Here is a 21,726-nt window from a genome sequence, read left to right as displayed (position 1 = left end):
GCCTAACATTTGGCCGGCAAAGCAATTAATAATGTGCCACACGGGCGCATGCCTCCACACACCTAACCTGGTGGAGGAAAGGTAACTCTGTATGGCGCAGAAGCATCATCATCAACCCGACCCGAGCACGTACACAGCGGGAGCAGTTGCGTGAAACTGTCAAAGTGCGAAGGGACTGTACGCGGACGGCCTTTCGCCAGGTTCCGGTGGCTGAATAATGCCGTGTGTGTGTGTGAGTCCAATTTTCCAACAATCTTCACATTTATCCATTCGCTCCAATTGATTAAGCACGTACAAGGCATGGAGGGGGGACAGGGACACTGGGTCACATCTCTTGGGGCCGATTATTGTCGTTTAGTAAGCTGTACTGGTTACTTGGCAGTCAACCAACGCGGGCGCACCGACGCCGACCCCAAAAATGGACGACACCGTTGTGCGCCGTTTGTGGTCGTTTCGTGTTGTTTGCCAGAATTGGAGTGCACTTATGGAGAGTGCCATTATCGGGTTAGGTTTCTATTTATACAACCGCACGCGCAACAGCCCCGGGGAGAGAGACCAGGGGGCAGGGTAAGGGCGATGGATATTTCCGACCTAATGCAAGATCGTTAGGATATATGAGTGTCCTAAACGACAACGCTCTACCCCCGGTGTACTGCCGCTTGTTGCTTAATGATGATGTTTTGCTCCGTTCAGTTCCACCACGGACAGTTGAAGGATGTACTACTTATCTGGCAGGGTGAGTGGTGGTAATGGTGCAAACAAAACAAAATAAGCCAAGTCAACGCGTGACCACAGCCAAGTGTGTGTCTGTCAGGGACCTGATTTTGTTTGTGGTCATAAAAATTATGCTCGATGATTGAAATGATCAGGTTCACTTCACAGCAGGCGGACCTTTGGCCTGCGTTGGTCGCGCTGTTCGCTGATGCCCTCTACACACACACTGCTGGCGGGTGTGTGGTGTGCTATAATCGCGTTAAACCATTTGAACTGATTTGAACATTTGATGCTCTCTCCTCCTCGTCGTCGTTGAAGATGGAACGAAGAAGAAGGTTGATTTGTTGATTGAGTTCTCAGTATCACAGTCTGGGCGCGGTGCCGACCCAGAGAAGAATGAACGGTTGATAAGACGTGAATTGACCAAGAATCACTTCGTTGGCAATGTTGAAGATAGAGAAAGAGCGAGAGAGAGAAGAACAAAGAAGCAAAAAGAGTGCATCTTCGTTGCATGCCAATTAGACAGAGGGACGAATGCAACGAATCTGTTTTCAGTAGAACTGACATGAGTCTGCAACGGTTGGTGTGGTTCATATCAACAGTCGCTAAGTGCTTGTAGTCGGTGTATGAATGAATTGCAGCAGTGAAATTTCAGGAAAAATACGACCTAAGTTCACCAGCCATCAAGATGAGTCGGTGTAGAAATAATGAAATAATCAGCACATAGAACAAAGTGTAATTGCACACTCGACTGCCAGATGGAATCGACGTTCGTGGTACACGATGCGGCTACCCAATGCGGCATCATCCGCAACCGTGTGAAGGTCAACTGCAAGCACCGTAATTAAATGTAGTCCTTCTGAAGTCAGAACGATTTTCTTAAGTGATTATCGCTTGCCCCGTCCAATTTGGTGCTCCACTCGTTTATTTTTTGCACTTGCAAGATGCAAGCCAAGGACACGGCTGAACATCGCTTGCAGCATCATCAGCGCTTGAGCCGCGAGTAATTGTTTCAACCAGAAGCTTCAAGGTTACAGAACGGTTCAGATTTGTGAAGAATGTAATAATAGATGAACATTTTGTATTGTTTTGTGTTTATCTTAAAGAACTCCTCTTATGATATTCTCTCTATCCAAGACAACGCCCTCTGGCGGAATATTAACGTAGTAGGGAAAGGTAGTAGCTAGAGATGATCACATTAGTTTGACACATTTTGTAGCCTACATCCAAGCTTTAATGATCTTCGTTTCCAACATCCAAACCAACGGTTGTTTGTGAATGAATGTTATTGAAACGACTGTGCGTCCCAAACCCAAAAACCGGATTTCATTCGCCAACCATTTGGCAGCGTATACTAAGACGCTGCGAAAAAAAAACACACTCCATTCCACCCAGCCGAAGACACCGAAGAGCGCGTCAACACACCAAAGACTGTCGATTGACCCCCGCGCGCGCAAGGAAAACCGGAAATTTCATAATTCGCTCCAATCACGCGGACTGCTCCCCACCAAACCCCAACCACTGGGATGGACACTGGCAGGCGCTTCTGGTAAGCACACGGAACAACCGCGAAGGCACACAACCGACAACCGTACAACGCTTCCTTCCGCTCCCACATAGGGGCCACCCTTGTTTGGAGCCCTTTGCACACTCTGCACGCTCGACTACTGGCAGTGTGTTCCACCACACTCGGTGGCAGTGTTTGTGTCTGTGGAACGCGTGCTGCAGGGCAAACCGCAACGACTCGACTTTAGGGTTCCTCATCACTTTCTCCTTTGGCGGGGTGCGTTTGTTTGGCTCGTCTTTGCTATTACCTTCCACGGCGAGGGCCCTACAAGCGCACCAACGAGACCCACGGCACAAACAGCACGGTGTGATTACACGCCGCAATAACCTACCACATGCGCCACGGCTTAATGCCCTCCCTCGGCTAGCAACATTCACACAGTGGGTGTTTTAGACGGACGGTACATGAATGCATAGGTTGTGGTTGCTTATTTCGCTGGCCGATGCCATCGGAGGGCGCTTTGCCTCGCGTTTCCCTTTCGATGGCACACAGCAACACAACAATTCAACTGTAGATGGTGATTGGACAGGGGGGAGAGGGTTTATGCCGCAGAAGAGCCCAGCAAAGGGCAATAGTTTATCATTTGTTTGATGTAGTATAAGTTATAATTTCAATTGAAACAATCGCTATATCTGTCGATCAATTGGCGAGTAAAATAATAGCAAAAGGAAGCAAACAACGCTAACACTCCTCGGAGTTTGCAGCAGCAAACTCCGAAGCATCATAACCTTCTCTCTACCGTAATCCCGCGAATGTCGATGCCCTGGTCTATCAGGGGGCGGGGGTAGCCATTTGGACCGGTTGCGGTTCCAACAGCGGCGGGAAAAACTTGTCCAGAAAATAACGCCCATCCACCACGCGTTTGACTGACGTGAGAGTGATAAGCTGTGCTACTGCGCCTGAAACTGCTACGCGATGCAGACCGACTGCGGCTTCCTGCTTTGCTTTGGCCGGCGCAAACGGTGGTAGATGCCACTCTCCACCTTTCTAACGGCGCTCCACCATCATCAGCCGGAGAGTGAGGGTGATGCGATTTCTTGCTGCATGCTTGGCATGCAAGACCCATGATAGCAGTCCAATAGCGGTGCATTGGGATGGGGTAGTAATAATCACATTAGCAATAAGGGTAACACACGGCCGTGTTTTGCTTGGGACGAATAAACTAGTTCTCCCGCAACGCCACCAGGGCCGCATGCAATGCAAGATCGGCTGTGGCGTGGCGTTTACTTCCTGCTTCCCTGCAGGGTAGCATGCCGGGGTGCCATTTCGAGCCCGCTGTGCTGTAAGACCCAGGCCCAAACAGTTGGTGGAGTGATTTAATAGATAGAAAAATGTAGAAGATGTTTTTCATTACATCTTTCCTTCGCAATGTGTCACAAAGATCACTCTTCTCTAATGCTCTCCCTTCCATCATGGACGACGATGAGTTAGTGGAAAAGAAACCGCAAATAGGAAGCAATCGTGACATCATCTCGCTGTGCCAAATTCACCTTGGTTTCAGCTCTGATCGCACAGCACCGATTAGCTGCGGCTGAAGATGATCGGCAGCAAGAAGCAAGCCATTGACATTGTTCCGGTACAGTGAAGTCGATCTAACCTACAAAAGGGGTGAAACCTAAATTGACATCTTCACAGTGCAACCGGGTCAGTAGGAGGCGGTTTTTAGAGTAGCAAAACGAATCCGAGAAAGTAGCTGAGTAGAAGGAAAAGCAGATGACAGCAATCCCAAATGAAACGTGATCGTGACCTGCAGATAATCTCACAACCTACTGGGAAGGGAGCGTGTTGAATTGGTGGAATAGATCGTTAGTTGCAGCTCTTATTTTGATAGTTCGTTGGGAACTAGGCAAACAGTTTTGATGTTGAATAAAGAAGTTAAAATAAAGCACAATTCATGCATTTGAATTTCCTTAACAAAATTGTACAAGTTTGTACAGCGTGATGCACCACACTGCTTCAACACAATCAGCAAGTCGCCATAAAAACACCACACAATAAAATGATGCCCTTGAATGTACGTGACAGCGCGAGAATCGAACGGTTCGATAATCGTTCGTGTGATTTATTGTAAATTCATCACCGATCGTTGCATGCGGTGGAATTGATTTTTAATTAACTGTAAAGGTCGCAACGGGTTTCTCTGTATAACAAAAAACAAACAAACGATTGTTTGCTCCCGTCACAACGATCACAATGGCAACAATGAGCTTGGAGCTGCAACTTTAGCGGGGGGAAGAGGCTTGCCAATACACATGTTGCACGAATAATAAACATAAAATCTGGGGGTTGTTACTGGGGCAGTTTACATAGAGTCACGCTTTAGAGTTTAAGGGAAAATCGTGCGAAAAAGGTGCTTTATTTGGATAAGCACAGGGCGAAATTATTTGTTTGCAACAGGCTATTTAGTGTTTTATTATGTGATTTTATGCGTTGAATGCGCCTCACTTTGCTTGCTGTGGTTACAATATTAATGGTATTAAACACGTTTTTAGAGGGTGTTAATAATTATTAACAACCGATTCGCACAGAAGGTGTTGTTCCCTGTAATTGTCGACAGAGGGCGACGCGGTAAATGATTAGTGTGGACAACGTCCAACACTGATCGGGCCGAGTACTCGCGAAGGCTCACGATCGGGGCTACGGGAGAGAAGAATGTTCACTCTTTCGCCTTAGCCCGAGACAAGTGACGGATTTTTTAGCGTCTCTCAATAAAATTCTAACTAAAAGATAGCTTAAAAAACGCTTGTTTTTATTAATAATAATTTACTGCGGGCGAAAGAAAGAGTGCTGTTGATAACGTCTCAACAGAGGGGTTTAAATAGGTAATGGAAGTTATTAAAAGGAAATAAACTAACAACCTCCCATAATCCTATAAGATCATGCACATACAGAAGAAAACCCTAAGCATTCAAACGATCGCGCACAATCGATTCCGTGTTTTAAAAATAGCACCGAAACAAATCAACTACACTGTACCTAAACCTTCATTTTTCCCCTTTACCGGAAGACCCACTACTGTAAGTTGATCACGTACCAACCGATCGTCGTTTTGTGGCAGTGTCTGTTGTGCATTTTTATCTTCAACATGCACAGGTGCACAAACAAAACCCCCCTGTAGCTGCACTGTTGCATAATTGGCAACAAGCAACACAGAAGCAGTGCAGCGCAGTGTTTAGAAATTGGCCAGAAAACAAAGACCTAATTAGAGCGTTGTTGTTTCGCCTCTCCCGCATGCCCTTTGCAGTGATGCATCATTTCTTGGTCCGATCGGTGGGTTTAACAAAAAAAAAATCCGATCGAATAAACTAAAACCGATGTGAAATGAATAATGAATGATTCATCTTACCACCGCTCCCCAAGACAGTGAGAGAGAGAGAGAGACTGTCCAAATCGTATTGTAACGGTGCCAAAACACGTCCATCAAACCAACCGTGTCCAGCCACTACCGGTGGTTGATTAAAGCAGATGTGCATCAAGCGATAAAGGGGGAGATACACTTTTTGGACTGCACTTTGGTAGTGGTGAATGGTGCTTGATTGCAGCGAGATGGTGCAATGCACAATGAGAACGTTTTGCTCGCAAAAGCCCGGAATGCGACTAATCCGTCTGGAGCTCGCTCGATAAAATGTAATTGCGGAAGATTTCATTCAGAAAACAACAAAGAAGGCGAAACGAGGAGGCGATAGAAATTGTGCAAAGTACGCGAAATGCACGTAAGATGCAAGCAAGATGCAACGGGAATTTTCAATTCCGTTAGCGAGTCAATTCGAGATTTCATTGCGAGTTTAATGAAGTGATTATTGTTGGTTAAAAAAACATTTTAAATAGTTCTATTTTATTCCATAGCTTGACATACCGTAAATGGTTTCTCCTTACTTGAAAAAGTTTTATTGTACATTTAAGAGCTTTTCCATCTTACCTAAAAAAAAGAAAAAAAATACAAATTAAAATACTGAATCTAAAATAAATAAAAATGTTAAAATTCCAAACTATAAGATAATTAGTTTGCGTTCGCGTTACGCTCATGAAATTTTCCGCTAAGGCTAGGCTACGAGCTGCGGGCCAAACGAGCTGCGACACCGAGAGGGCCCCAAAAACCTTCGACTTCGAGCCGCCTCTTCAAGGTGTTCATCCTCATTACGTAGTAATGATGGCGTTTTAGTTTGGGCTTTTCTAGACCACCGACCTCGTACCGTGTTTGGAACCCAAAACCGGGCCAGCGACGCGTTTGCTTGCCTCCTCTTCCCCTCCCCCGGGTAAGAGACAATGCCATCGGTACGCGTTGATCGGTGACGTTGCCGTTTTCAAGGTGTTTCTTTTCATTATCAAAATTTAATCAATGTAGCATTATTTCTGCATCCTCCATAAATACATAAAGCGTGTTTCAAAAACACGGACCAAAGCTACGCTTTAGCAACGCTGCATTGCGACACGTCCGATAGGAAACCCGAAGCATACATTAGCATGCAACTGGTGACACATTTGTTTTAGCTACAGCTTTACGGTGGAATTTCACATCATGTTCGTGCTGTTTGATGTGTGTTAGGTGTCTATCACGTCACAATGCGTCTTGCGCCTCAAAAGCTAGCCTTGCTGCGCCTTAGGGCCCTAACGGATAAAAACCTTTCGCACGAAGCATCCCCCGCCCGCACTGCTCTTCTCAGTCAGACACTCTTCCATGTTGCCTGTTTTAAGGTCACGCTAAGCCCGCACACAAAAACCTTATCTTGTTGGCGTCTGAAGCAACGACGTTTGCCTACCACCCCATCGACACTGTCACAAATGGCAGGGTATATGGGTGGCTTATCCTTGCATCTTTGCAGCAGGAGAGTAGTCAAATTATGCAAGATAAGGCGCGCAACCCGAAGACATCGCACGTAAACCACCCCTCAACTGCGTGTTGTGAACCTAAGGGTCTAACCCTAGCAGACGGACGAATCAGGCACGAAGCATTCGTTTTGCTTCCATCCTATGAAACCTTCACACCTGCTGCAAAGGGTCGTCATCACCTGCAAAGTTTGTTGCACCCAAGCACCAACAGTGTGGGTGGATGGAGATCCACAAATGAATACGCTACACCGCAAAAAAAAGAGAAGCTTTAGCTAATTGGCCGCTATTGACTTGTTTCCTTCACAGAACGACGTAGCAACGACACTGCACAATTCACTCTTTAACACACACTCTCACATACTCGGCCACATATGTGCAAGCGCCTACTGAGTGGACCAATTGGACGGTAATGTTGGTATGGAAATTGGGTTGGCCTATTGTTAGACAGTTTCCACACGGTCACACAGCCACCCATTACCACCTACTAATAAAGAGGAGGTGGGTGGGTGGGTGGTTGGTTGGCTAGCCCGCGTCCATACTCCCAAGACTGTGGCGGTTAGTTTATTATCCGTCGATTACTTCATTCTCGTGTGGATGTTTGGGGCAAAAACGGGCAGGTAATGGGCATCTGGGCACATCATCCCGGGGGGAGGGGGGGGGGGGGTGATCATTATTATTATTATTTCACACCGTTGCTGCCATTCTGCATAGATCACCGAGAGGGGGGAGGGGGGGGGAATGAGGGAGCAGCTATGAGGTCAATAGTGGGTCATTGGCCCCCGTGTGCGACGGTGTGAAAATGCATTCTATTATCGTGTAGGCGAAAATGGCAAAATGTGGAGCTTTGAACGATCGGGGATGGTGGTGCAAGAATGGTTCGCATCTCGTGTGTGCTTTTTTTTTAGTTTATTTTGTGCAAAGAATGCACCACTGGTAGGGCACAGTGGTGGGTGTGAATTGGTTTGAGTCTGTGCGTGGCGTGGTAATTTGCATGGCAATTTAATTGAAAATTGACGAGTTTTTTAAAGTATTTTCTATTGTCACAAAAAAAGTCTCATTAATCGTATTAAAATGACTTTTTGCACCAACAAAAATTTAGTATCGTTCATATGCATCACAATTGACTGTAAGGTGCAGCTGACGCACAGATTCAAATCCCAATCAATTAATAAATAAAGTTACAATTTACATACAACTTACCAACAGCTACACAACCAAGCGTACGGCAGCGCAACAAATTGCACTTCGACAAGAGCGGCTGCAGCTAGATTGCAGCAAAAAAGAGCGGAAATATAAACAACAAAACAAACAAACACAAGCCGCCTGCAGCACTGAAACCAAAACACTATTGCACTGCAATGTGTCGAAGCGAAGCGACTGAAAGGCAGTTTCGTAATCCTGCATGCATCATCGTCAACATCCAGGCACAGGCGATTGGCGTGATGGCTGCTGGGTGCTGGGTGCTATTGTTTGCCAATAAACAAATAACAAATTCGAAACTGTCCCGCCGACTTCCGCCGGGGCCCTAGGTACCATAAATTCCCTTTTCTCGTTATCGCGGAAATCAATCTTGGTTGCTCTCGGGCTCGCTATCTCGCTCTCTTTCTCGGCATACGATCGCACTCGATCGCTGGTGGTGTGTCGTCAGGTGCACGCGCCTGCATATGCTTCAAACGGATCGGGATGATCAAAACGGTCGAGGCAAGATTACGACGGATGATGCAAATATTTACATTCCATCCCTCGCTCGGGCAGAACGGGAACGAGGAAGGACGTATTTATTTTTATCACGGAGCTTCCTCCGTTCCTTTCCAGCCAGCCGCCATTCAGCCGAAAGGACAAACGGAGGGCAAAAGTTTGCTCAGTGTATTTTTTCTCTCTCTTTTTCCCTCTACATCTCCATTCAGACGCTCGCAAGTGAGGGTGGATGATGAAGGATTTAGAAGTTTTAATAGAGAGAAGAAAAAAAAACCTGTTCTACAACAATCGCTAGCTAAGACAGGATTCTTCTTTCCTGCCGTAATCCATCGTTAGACCGCACGAGCGGGGTTTTACCGTCCCAGACACAGTGCTAGAGCTTGCTTTAGAGCTTGCTAGAGTGCCAACGTTGCGACGCAGTTTTGTACAGGGATAAGGCGAAGTGGGCTTACCACTTCCTTGGTTCGATTGTGCGAAGATGGTTGAGCTTTTGACCTTGGCTAGCGTCCTAAAATATTGTCTGCTGGCGATGAATACAGTGCGTCATATGGTCATAAATGTATGTTGCGTTCGTGTGTGTCTTGCCGTTTGGCAAAATGATTGTTAAACTATACAAAATACAAAAAGGGTAATAAAAATAGAATAAAATCATCCAAAAGGTAAAAAAAACATAAGAAAGCATATAACAGAAAGGCAGATAGTTTGAAAACAGAAAATGGTAAAACAATAACAGAAACAACACTAAAATTAACTAAAAGTTAATAAAACACCACAACGAATGATGAAAATAACAAAATAAACAAAAGTTAGCTAAAATCTATGTAAAACATGTAAAATAAAATGCTAATGAAGCAACTCAAGTAATAAAACAAAACAATAATAAAAGCTTGAAAATGTTCAACAAAGCAATATCCGCATCGCCATCATCAAAAAGACGCAAAAGGTTCAGCTGTTTGCACGACAAGACGCAACCACCACAACAACACACATACACACACAGCCCCCGACAGCAAACATCAACGAAAACAAACAGCTAGATTAAAGTTAGAGACTCTCATAAAAATAAACGGCCTCACTCCCCTGCCTCACAGGAGCCGCACAAGAAGGCAAATGCTCCGTGTTTGTGTGTGTGTGTGCGTTGGAACCGGTTTTTCAGTTTTTATTTTGGACCTTACCCAACCGCAACCGGGAGGGCTGGAGAGGTTTGTTGCGTATGTTTGATGCCCTCCGCTCTTCAAACGGTGTATGGAAATATGCTGGAAGCGGCGTTTCGGGCACGCATTTTCAAACTCACAACGTGACGCCGTTTGCCGCTTACCGGGCCAGGTCAGTCCAGGTCCGGTCAGGTGAGTGCACTGCCGTACGACACTACCGATGTGGATTCGATGGTTTGAAGGACAAATTTGGCACTCGAGTGGTTTTAACGGCGATATCACATCATCACATCACAACCGCAACCGAATAAGGTACACGGTGTGTGTTTGCATTTCATGGTGATCATCCCATGGTATGACCCTCGGCTGATCTTCACAAGAGTGTTGATGTTTGCTGTTTGTTGCGAGACATTGCTGGCGTTCTAAGACAATGAAACCCGCTTCGTTGGAGCTGCAGTTGCATTCCACCACAAACGTTCGGTGTAAGCGAATCCATGCATTGCACACACTCACACACCGACGACGACGACGACGTTGATGATACCGTTCGCATTCCGGGGCGAAAGGATCATGGTTAAAGAATTTCGCCACGCATCAAACCTTCTATCTCCCTCTCTCTCCCATGCAGTGTCGTTTAACAGCTTCATTCATCTTTAACTAATTTATGCAAATGATCGTTTCCGACCGACCGTCCGCACGTCTGCTGCAACGCATCTACCCCGACCGATGCATCACTTATCTGCGATCTTCGATCATTGATATGCACGCGGCGATGCACGGCGAGACGTTCGCTGAGTTGAGACGTGCAAGATGCGCACAAGATTAGCTGCTCGGATGGAATGCGGTGAGCGCTTGTAATTGTATGTGTTTGTGTCTGTGTGTGTTGAGGGAGAACCGTTTTCATTAGCACAACCTGGTGTTAGTTAAAAAGGCTATTAAGCTGTTCTAGTTAATCACTGTTTCTCAATTGGAAAACAAGCTTCGCTGAATGAGAATTAATGGTATCTAAACTACTAAAGAAAAGAGTTTCATACAGATTGTGAACATAGAACATAGAAAAAGTGATGAAAACGATCAAAATAAAAATGGTCCTTCGAACCGGATTTCTTTACTTTTAGCTCTTACAAGAGCACAACGACAACTGGTAGAGATAAAAGCTTTTTAATGTTAATTTTTGTAAAAAATAGACAAAATTTTTGTAAAATATGTGCAAAACTTGGTACTCACACAAAACTAATGCAAATATAAACAACCATATCCATTAACGATCATCATCACGAATGAGAGGAATGTGAAGAATTTTCGTCGTTAGCAGCGCAAGCTTTGGAAATAATGCCCCCGTTTGCGTGCCAAATCGTCGATTAATTCAAAAAACACCTTCATTTTCACGGTGTGCGTTGTGTAATTTGTTCCGCATCATTCTAATGGCGTATTCGTGTGCTTCACGTCCCTCCGCTTCCTGCCCTGCCCAGCTTGCAACAAACCAGCTGATGTTAAGGCTTCATCAATGCATCCGCTCAAACGCACGCACACACGGGGGTTTTTTATGTGTATTTGTGTGTGCGTGTGTGTGTGTGCCTATGTGTTGGTGTTGTGTTTTCACCGCCAAAAGCTTCAGCCACCCCTGACCCAACGCTGTGTGCGTGTGTGCGGCTGTGCTAAAGCTTTCAGAACCATGTCCAAGCCGGTTCTAATTAAGATCGCTTGCCTTCCACACCCCGTTGCTCTCCGGTGTGCTGGGGCTGGGGTACTGTTTGGAACGTTCCCAGCCTCTCCGGCATGCACCCGGCGGGTGAGGTTTATTTGTATAGTTTCTGCTGAATTTGCACAGAACTCGAAACCGTTCGGGAACCGTTCTCGGCTCGACCGTTTGGTGTCGTTTGGTGGTAGGGTGACACCAGCTTTGCTTGCACAAAGAGACACCTCCAGTGCGGCTGTGGGGGTTGGGTTTTGCCTATTTGTCTTGCATGTTTAATATTCCCATGAGCTGTAGGGCTGTACCGAATCCGAACCGTTTGTTTGTCATCTCGCGTTTTCAATGGTGCGTCGCGTTTGTGTAAAGAATGCGATTTTCAGCGACCGGTTTGGAAGGAGGGACTTCTCCTCAAACACACATAACCAACACACACACACATACAATATGTGACGCGGTTCCGTTCGCGAGTATAATATTGATGAAGCAAACAAAGGCACGAACGGAGTTATTTTAAAGCAAAAGCTTCAGAGTCAAAGCAAAAAGCTCAGTATATTGTTCGCTAATGCCCGCACACTAAAGACAAACTGTTATGCAACGAACTGATTGGATCTAGTGTGCGGATCTTTATGCTCGCCGTTATCGCTATAATCTGGTGAAGGATGCTGATTTTTTTTAGTTTATTCAAACATTGTGTGCTCCACCACCACAACGAAACGGAACGAAAACCGAAAAGCGGATGCGAAAAATGTAAATGAGAGGCTTTTTTTCGGTGGAAAAAAGGATTGCATAAAACAATAAATTTCGGCACTTCGTTAAGCGATTTAGTATGTTCGGTTTAGTTTACTGTTACATTATACAATATTTATAAATCACCAATAAACCTCTCATGGCTCGTGTGCTCGTTTGAATGGTCAGAACCGTTCCGAACCGATAGTCGATCACGATCAAGCAGGCCAGTTTTGTGTGTAGGGTACCAATCGTACACAACTCACCATGTTCCGTGACTCACACAACACCAAAGGACACCTTCCCTGCCCTTCCCGTGAACGGTTAGAACGTTCGGCATGCGAAATTCGAAATGCTGAAGCTCATTGTCAGCTGACCAGAACAAACCCTCCCCTGCACGAACCAAACAAGCCCCCCACACACAGCGAGGAATGGTGACGCCGCTCGATCATGGCCAATGCGATGCGAAAATGCTGCAAAAACCACACACAAACACACACACACACACACACCTTCACCTTCCGTTCGATTGATCGCACGTTGTGTACAGGGGAGCGTGGTGGCACGGTTGGCTAGATCGGCGGCCATGACCAAAAGGAACACAATTGCCCGTACAGGGTAGCAAACAAACAATTCAGCGTTGACATGCGGGAGTGGGAAAGTTGGGGAGGAGGGATGTGAAGGAGTAGTCAGTAGTAGACAGCAAACACGGCACGATTCTGGGTGAAATACGACCCGAGGAGAGCTACCTGTGGATTGATTCCAGCCAGTTTATTTATGTTCTACTGTGTGAGTAGAGGACTGTGTATGTTTTTTCTGTTTTTTTTTTGTAGATTAAGTGTTAGTAGCATTTAACTATTGTTGGTTATAAAAGTGTTCAAAGCATTTCCATTTTATATGACGAACATGATCATTGTTGGTAGTGATCTTCATATTACATGGAACTGCTAAAAACTTGAAATTAAGTGTCCTAAAGATAGATATCATATGATTCTCCCAACTCTTTCCCAATTGGCAAACTGCCTGAAGATTATTTGCCAAGTTGCCAGATAAATACAACGCAGTTATGTAGTGATCTCCAAAAAATAAAAGAACTTCATTTATTAAAGTAATTTGAATATCTAGAAGTGGAATGAATATTTTATTTTTTACCAAAAATGACACCTCAACTCAACTGCTTCTTTGTGCAACTCAGCGAGTTCCCCAAACACACCGCATTTGCTCATTTGCTGACGTAGTTTCTTCGGTGGTCCTTCTTGAAAGGCACCACCACCACTTGTGTAGCCGGCCCAGAGCTCTGTGTACGTCACTTGTGCCGAAAACGTAACCCTGTAGTCTGTGAGCTGTGGGAACCAGATGCTGGGAGATGCAATGTTGTTTTGTGTTGAAGCCGGGCCGTGCCAAGAAACAACACATGAAAGCGATTTGTGGCACCCTAGATGCCTGTGGTCTTGAAAGGCATGGACATGAAAGGCATTATTTTGGTTGTTGTACGAATACATTTGATAGCAAAAAATTACCCTTTTTTAGCAAGACATACTTTTAGTGCCGGCATGAAAGAGGCATGTTTGTGTGTTGGAGCAGAGTTTTTTTTTGTTTCGAGTGAACTATGGGTTAGTACTGGAAGCTGCAATTTTCGGTCACGTCAGCGCATTTGCTTGAAAGGGGGTAATTCTGGGGAGGTTATGTTTTTGTTGTTGGTTGGGATAATAGCAAGGTGATGTTGAAGTTTTGAGTTTAGAACACCGATAACAATGGTGACGTGGCTTAAGATTTTAAGCATGATTTGTCGTTTTTAGTATTCATTGAGAGTGGCTGATGTCCAAGCGATACTCAAGTGTGTTTCAATGTACCAATGAAACCAAATTATTATCCAATACTCCATTAGTTGCGACTAATTCTAAAGGCTCTCTAGCTCGAATTCCACCTTCATTTATTAGGTCTTCAATGTTCAAAAGCATCCAAAAACGTCCTCCGCCGTCCCCCAAATCCATCTTCCCACGCCAGCGCTCTTCTTGCTGCCTCTTTTGCTTACCGTTTTCCCACCCAGCTCAGAAACAAAAACCCATCGCTTTTCCGCACCGCTGCACTTTGCAATCAATCAATCAATGGCGAGACGGCGAATTGATTAACGATCATCATCATCATCGTCCAGCAGGTCGGCAAGTCATTTAGATTTACAATCGGCAAACTACTATCATTACGTGTGTCGATCCGTTTTGACTAGGCGAGCGTGGAGGTGGAGTAGACGAACGGAGTGGCTTTGTTTCGGTTGCAGAGTTCATTCCAGCTGTTGGGGGTTAGTCTGTTAGGGTCTTGTCCGTCTTAGTACGATTGTTAGGATGAAGGCTTTACGAAACTGCAGTCAAAATGATTTACGCTAGAGTCGGGTGGGTTTTGGTGGTTGTTGTGAAGGAGAATTCTTGCTTTCACAGTTGAATGTAGAAAGGCTTTTTGTAATCAACCAAATATCATTAACAGAATGCCTTAAAAATAGCCCAATGGCATGCCCGGCGTAGCCAGGAGTAAGAGAGAGAGAGAGAGAGCTCCGGACGAGATGATGTTCAACGCATTAGTAGCTTCGTTAGTTAATCAGTTACACAACTCGAGCACTTTAAGGCAACCGATCGCTGGGTTTGGATTATCAAAAAAAGGAGAGAAAAAACAGTAACACGTGCAATCACAGCTGTGATTATAAAACGATCAGAAGAGAGTACACCAGCAAACAACAACAACGAAAAAAAGTCATTCCATCTATGCACATATGGAGCAAGCGGCAGCATAGGCAGCAAGGCAACTCCCTATCAGCGGGTTACGCTGCCAATACGCAACGCAAATGGAATGTGTGTGGCTGTGGCTTAAATCAGCTGACTCAAGCAGGAAAAATTTAATACACGTGCTCGTTTGAATGTTCATAGAATCAAAATGGTTCCTGGAAGAGTGTTTTATAACGGTTTGTGAATTACTGTGTCTTGTTTTTTGGGACATAAATGTCAAGCAGCAGTTCAGTTCATTAGTAAAATGCAAATAACCTTTCTCTCCGTTAGAGCACAGGCAACCTTTGCTGGAAAGATGATGGAACAGTTCACAACACACACGTACACGAAAAAACAGCAAACGCCCCCAGCCAATCTTTCGCGTGGTGATAGTTTTAACAGCTAACAAAACCCACCACCACATCACACGTATATGGGAAGGTTTATCTCCCTGCTTTCACTTCTTCTATTCCGGGACTCGATGCGGCGGGGGATGACTTTGTTTTATTGTTCACAGAGGGACGCTACAGCAATCAAAGTTTTACGGCACAGTGTTCACATACGTTTGCAGCGTGCGGTTCGTGCAGGAGGAACAACAGCGAGAAGCTGACGGCATTCAACATGATCTTGCACACGATCACTTAGCTTACAGGGTTTACCAAGTCACTTTGCGATGTGAGCTGCACAATTCATCTCACTTGAGACGTATTTCTATTCTGACGTGCTACTTCATTTGGCCCGAAATAATTTTCTATTCCGCCGCATTCATTTTCATCCATTATATGAAGTCTTTTCACAGGGGATGTTAGCTGGAGCCTTCCGCGATGTTTACATTTTTTTCAAAAATAAATTTTTGGGCTTTTAGTGCTGATTTGTGATACAACTATGTTTTTTAACAAAGAATAGAAGTTTATCTTTGCTCCGCTGTAGCATTCTAGCCGAAACATGGGTTATTCGTTGAGATATTAGCAGTTGAACCTGCTCAGTCAAATCTGCTAATAACTCAATGAATAACCCATGTTTCGGCTAGAATGCTACAGCGGAGCAAAGATAAACTTCTATTCTTTGTTAAACAACATAGTTGTATCACAAATCAGCTCTAAAAGCCCAAAAATTTATTTTTGAAAAAAATGTAAACATCGCGGACGGCTCCAGCTAACATCCCCTGTGAAAAGACTTCATATAATGGATGAAAATGAATGCGGCGGAATAGAAAATTATTTCGGGCCAAATGAAGTAGCACGTCAGAATAGAAATACGTCTCAAGTGAGATGAATTGTGCAGCTCACATCGCAAAGTGACTTGGTAAACCCTGTAAGACGTGGTACTAGACGCGGTGCTTACACATATCGCACCAGGTTGGTGCCTATTCGACCGACGACTAGCTAGACGATATGCGGTGAAGTCTCTTTGTTCCCTGATTGCAGCCCGTAAAGGCGGTGTGGTTTATCGCAAACGGAAAAACGAACAGTTGATGGTTCACGTGGAGGCGTAGTAAGAGAGAAAAAAAATGCAATTGTTCACTCTTTACATACGTGCTGTGCATCCACCTACTTGGCTGCTGTATATCATTAAGCGTTAGCCTGCAAGCGTAACAAAGAAAGGGAGCCTCAAAGTAGAATGATTCGAATGACAATCAATCAAACAGCCGAACTAGAATAATTTATCAAACCAAAGATTACCAAATGATCGTGTGTCTGCTGGGCCCGTATTATTCCGTCACGCGTTTGATCTTTCCCGGTCGCTGGGCTTTGGTGTTACACAACCGATCGGGACCTAGTACGATGCACTAATGGCATCGTCTTTTTTAACACCCGGCTGAAATGGTTCCAATGTGTTGGTGATTAGTTGGGGTGATGCCCTAGAGCACCAACACACACACAGCATTGGAATAAACTACGGAATAGACACAGTGGAGCGGCATTTTCCACGGCGAAAAAGCTCCAAAGAATATTGAGCGCTTGAGCGCTCTATTCCGGCTGTGTGTCTCTCTCTCTCGTTCTCTCTCTCTCTCTCTCTTTCTAGATCGAAAAACACGAACAAATGTGTACCGATCTGATCGATGGCGCCGCATTTCGTCATTCCCCCGGCAGCATCCAAAATGGCCAAAACCGTGCCGGCGTGGCTGAGCGCCAAAACAGCTTGCACCGCTTTTAAACGTGAACGCCGCACGACCGCAAACAAACATCCCATGCCCACTGGGGCGGCCAATATAGAGTTGCGGCCACCGACAGCAGCTGGAGAAGAGAAAGTTCCAGCACTCTTTTTTTTGCTGCTGCTAGTGTTTGCTAGTGTGGTTTGCTGGAACTCTCTATCCAGCTCCTCACGCACACGATCACGATCGCATATGGCGCCATTATGATTGCGTACGGCCGTCCCCGCCGTTCGGCAAAACGTGCAACCACACACACACACGGTGTAGCGAGGAAACAGAGAGAAGAGAGAGAGAGAGAGAGAGAGAGAGAGAGAGAGAGAGAGAGAGAGAGAGAGATATCGGGTTGGCCTTTTACGGTATAGAAGAAAGCATATAAACAGTCGAATAGGTGTGAGAAAGGAAAGGGAAGACAGCCACACCGCAACTCGGTGACGTTTGGCGTGCCGTAGCGCCTTATAACCGCGGGTTTATATTTCACAAAAAAAGGAACCAAAGCAAAAGGTAAAAATAAACAAAACCGATAGCCATTGTTGAGCAAAAGCATCGCGACACCGACAGCGGCAAGTGAGGATAGCCATACACATACACACACCAAAAGCACACGCCAGGTTTGGTTAATCTATTACCTAACGTCCGCCTGGCCCAGCTAGTCACGCGGAGGGCTCGAGGAAGTGGCTTGCGGCTTCCAGTTTGCCAAGGAGACGTGAGCAAAGCGTGTAAACAACAGCTCCTTCCAGCGGGAAGAACCGGCGAAGGGAGTGTGGGGGACATGCAGAGAAAGGAGAAAGATTCGCAATCGTCACACGAAGGGGATATTTGCATGCAGTGCGTAAGCTTCCGGGCGGCAGTGGGGCAAGCAAAAAAAAAAAAAAAAACGTGCGCCCCTTTCAAAAGTCGACCATCAAAAGTGGACTGATTGTGTCGGTGCCATGTGAGGCAGACGGCAGATATCGGCTTTTGGCTTTTTAAAGCAAATTAACTCTGGCACTGATCTTTTGTTCTATTCAGAGTTTAATTTCACCTAAAACTGATCAGAATCGGCTCCGAAATCGGCATCTGCTCTGGAATTGGAATCGACTTCGGAATTGGTTCGGAAATTGGCTCCGGATTTGGCTCCGGGATCGGTTCCGGAATCGAAATTGGCTGCGAAATCAGAATCGGCTTCGAAACGGAGTCGGTTTCGACATATCCATAAGAATAGGCATTTGGGGTCCAATGATGCTACGTATTTATAGCCGCAAAGAATCAAAATGTATTTGTAAACGATCCATTATCCTGGAGATTCTCGGACTGATTTCGCTTTCGCATAAAATTTCGTATTTCAATTCAAGAACTTATTGGGAGCAAATTCCAGTCCCTGAGTCAATCCTGATTCCGTTACCGGAGCAAATTTTCGATTCCGATTCCGAAGCCGATTCTGATTTCAGAGCTGGTTCCAATCCCGGAATCGATTCCGGAGCCGATCTCGGAATCGGCTCCGAATTTCGTCCCCGAAATAGTTCCGAAATTGGCTCCAGAATCGACTCCGGATTCGGCTCCGTAATCGACTCCGGAATCGGGATGGATTCCAGCATCGCAATCGGCTCCGGAATTGATCCCGAACACGGAATCGGAATCGGATAGGTCCGATTCCGAGCTCCCACCACTAATAAGGAGTAGATTCATCCAGTGAAATGTAAATTTGTTGCTAATAATTAATACCGTTTCTGAAGATACTTCTAAAGTAATTCAACTGTGGCACTGCTTTTTTTGTTCTATTAAAAGATTAATTACACCTAAAACTGATCAGAATTGGCCAAAACATAGGTCCAACAAGAGAATGTTTCATACTTTACTACTACTAATACGAATAAAATATCAATTCTTACCTCTCACTTGGCAATTGACAGAACACCGCTCAAAAGCTTCCCGGCTCTCTGCCTTGTCTGCCCGTACGGTGCCGGAATGGTGGTCGCGTAGAAAGGATAGAAGATAGTCCGTTGGAGAGAACTCGTGTAGCGAGGGTTTACGTTCGCCGTACCTAGTTGCTCGCCCGCTTGTTCCTAATGCCAGCAAAGACGCACACTAGCAAAGACAACCCAAGCATTCACGTTCTTCGACACGACAGCAGCAGACGCCGAGATTCTCGCAAAGCTCTCGCGGGTTGAGCTTTTATTTGTCCCGGAAGGGGGTTGAACGCAAAAAGCTGACAATCTTGTGACAAAAGCCCAAAACCGCACTTGCACACACTTTGTGGGTTTACAAAACAAAACACTTTACTCGTATCTGCATACAAATCCACAGAGAGACACACACCGAGCTTACGCCGTTGCACACGATGCACACGTACACTCAGCACACACACACACACACTCGCACACACGCAAAACACAAACGCACGCACGCACACTCGGCTACGATTGGGCTGCTTTTGGGCGGCACCTGGAAAAGAAAGGGAAGGAGTGGAATGGTTGGGACACAATGTTTCAGAAGAGAAGAAAAAAACAGGATAATAAAAGTCACAGGTGACACACAGACACACACAACACACTTTGGAGGAAAAGATGGCATCTCCGGGTTTGTCTTCACACGCCACGGCAGGTCAGAGGGGTCAGTATTCTGGAGAAGGAACTGTGATCTATCGATAGCGGATACAGAGAGAGCGATAGACAGAGATAGAGAGAACATGGGACAATGCGCATGCAAATGAAGGTGTTTGTGTGCTGCTAGGTAAAAAAAGGGTTTTTGCAGGGCCCTAACCTAACAAATCGTACCGCGCTAGGCTCGATCGGTCGGATTCCTTCCACTGCCAACGTTGCTAATGATCGCAGGGAAGGGCGACGTGTGCGGGTCGAGAGGAAACGATCGAACAAAAGCACTGCTGGAGGCTGCTCGATCGAGTACGATGATCGTGTACTAATCGACGTCGCCGTTGAAGTTGAGAGTAGAATGTAAAAAATCCGAAGATCACTTCTGTGCCACAGACCCGCTCAATACATGCATAGGACACAATAGAACATTGGTGCTTACTCCAAGCGAGACTCCGAAATTTGCAACTCCGAGCCGAAACGTCTTGCGAGCTTTTGCGGGATCCAGCGCGATACGTGGTGCGTGTATCGTCGAGCAAATCTGCGGCAGAAGAGAATGGGCGACAAAAAACCAAAAAACATCCTCCTGACGATCTTGATGACACGATTGTGTGCCGCGTGTGGCGTTTGATTATGAGAATGGGTCTCTCTCGCGATGTGATCGTTAACGGGTAGGAGAACGCAGTAAATAGGGCCGAAGGTTAACCCTCCTGTGCTGCAGTCGTACAGGTAGGAGAGCAGCGCTATCTAGACGATCTTACAGCGCCACACGGGGGCGAATGTTGGCCAGAGTTTGTGTTCGAGAACTATCATCACAACGGAACCGGGGGAACAACGGTGATGACCGACCGACCGACTAATGTCCGACGAGATGAGCGAGCTGACTACGACGTCACACAGCGGGGTGTGGGTTTTGATGCGAAAAAAAACAGTACTTTTTGTCCCTAATGCACTGTAAGCAAAGGGGAAATTGTGTTTATGTGTGTGTGTGTGTGTGCAGGTTTTTACACACAGCGACAGATAGTGCGCTGCTGGGAACGACGATCACGGAAGAATGGGGATGAAGCTTGGCTGCCCCAGGTAAGAATGTAGGAGATGCTGTGTGCCAAAAAAGGCAGCAGGTGAATGTGCGTAATAATGGCGACGGTTTCGATGGATGGAGGAAGCACTAACGGCAAACAACAAATGTGACACGTACGGGTGAGCACACGGTGAGAACGGTGGGTATGGAGACACGGTGGTGTTCACGGTGTTGCGGGTAGTAGCAGGGCTGGCAGCAGCATCAACAAGGTAACACACAAACGACGACAACGGCGAAACACACGTACGGACACACTGAAAGCGCTGGCGGACTGGCCACGGCTCTGCACCGTGTAGGGAAGGTTGTGAGATTTGCACCCCGCACGGTGAGCTGATGTGAGCTGCTGGAGTGGGAAAAAAACTTTATATTGAAGCGATTTTTTATTTAATTTTAAGTAGCTGAATGCTACAAGTATAGCAAGAATTTATAGAACAAGTCGTGCAAAAATCATCATTTGCTGTGAAAAGCGTACAAGGGATTTAACCAGTACTTGATTCATCATCACTATTGTTTGCATCAATTATCTTTTGGACTTCTACTGCCACGATCGCGATCATTGTGCGTTTGCCCTTCCCCTGGAAAAGGCAAGATCACGCTGGCAAATGCGCTGGAATCGAACCAGTGGTGCATGCTTAAGCCCAGTTCAAACACGCTAGCATATGGTAAGGCATGCTGAACATGATCATACGATCATTTGTGTGCGGTAGAAGAGAAACATGTTTGTTTTAGTAATATTTTTACCTAATAATTTACTATAAATTATTTATAAAAGAATGATTACA

The 21,726-nt window shown here is 45.7% G+C and overlaps 1 protein-coding gene across 3 annotated transcripts in view; it reads right to left on the bottom strand.

The window, feature by feature from the left end:
* The window catches only part of LOC1270161 (PTB domain-containing adapter protein ced-6), a 29,355-nt gene extending 8,122 nt beyond the window's left edge, over positions 1 to 21,233 (bottom strand). The window contains exons 1-2 of one of the 3 annotated variants that reach the window (XM_061646793.1): positions 21,062 to 21,233; positions 19,165 to 19,717 (exon numbers count right to left, since the gene is read on the bottom strand). The gene's annotated coding sequence lies outside the window, so the exon portion shown is untranslated. Of the gene's footprint in view, positions 1 to 19,164; positions 19,718 to 20,624; positions 20,776 to 21,036 lie in introns of those variants that run through there. The other 2 variants (XM_061646794.1, XM_061646795.1) reach the window with 2 other exon arrangements.
* Positions 21,234 to 21,726: the final 493 nt, after the last annotated feature.

Source organism: Anopheles gambiae, chromosome 2, assembly GCF_943734735.2.
Source record: "Anopheles gambiae chromosome 2, idAnoGambNW_F1_1, whole genome shotgun sequence".
NCBI lineage: Eukaryota > Metazoa > Arthropoda > Insecta > Diptera > Culicidae > Anopheles > Anopheles gambiae.
Note: the sequence above shows the minus strand (reverse complement) of the source record. Positions and strands in the feature narration are given on the sequence as shown.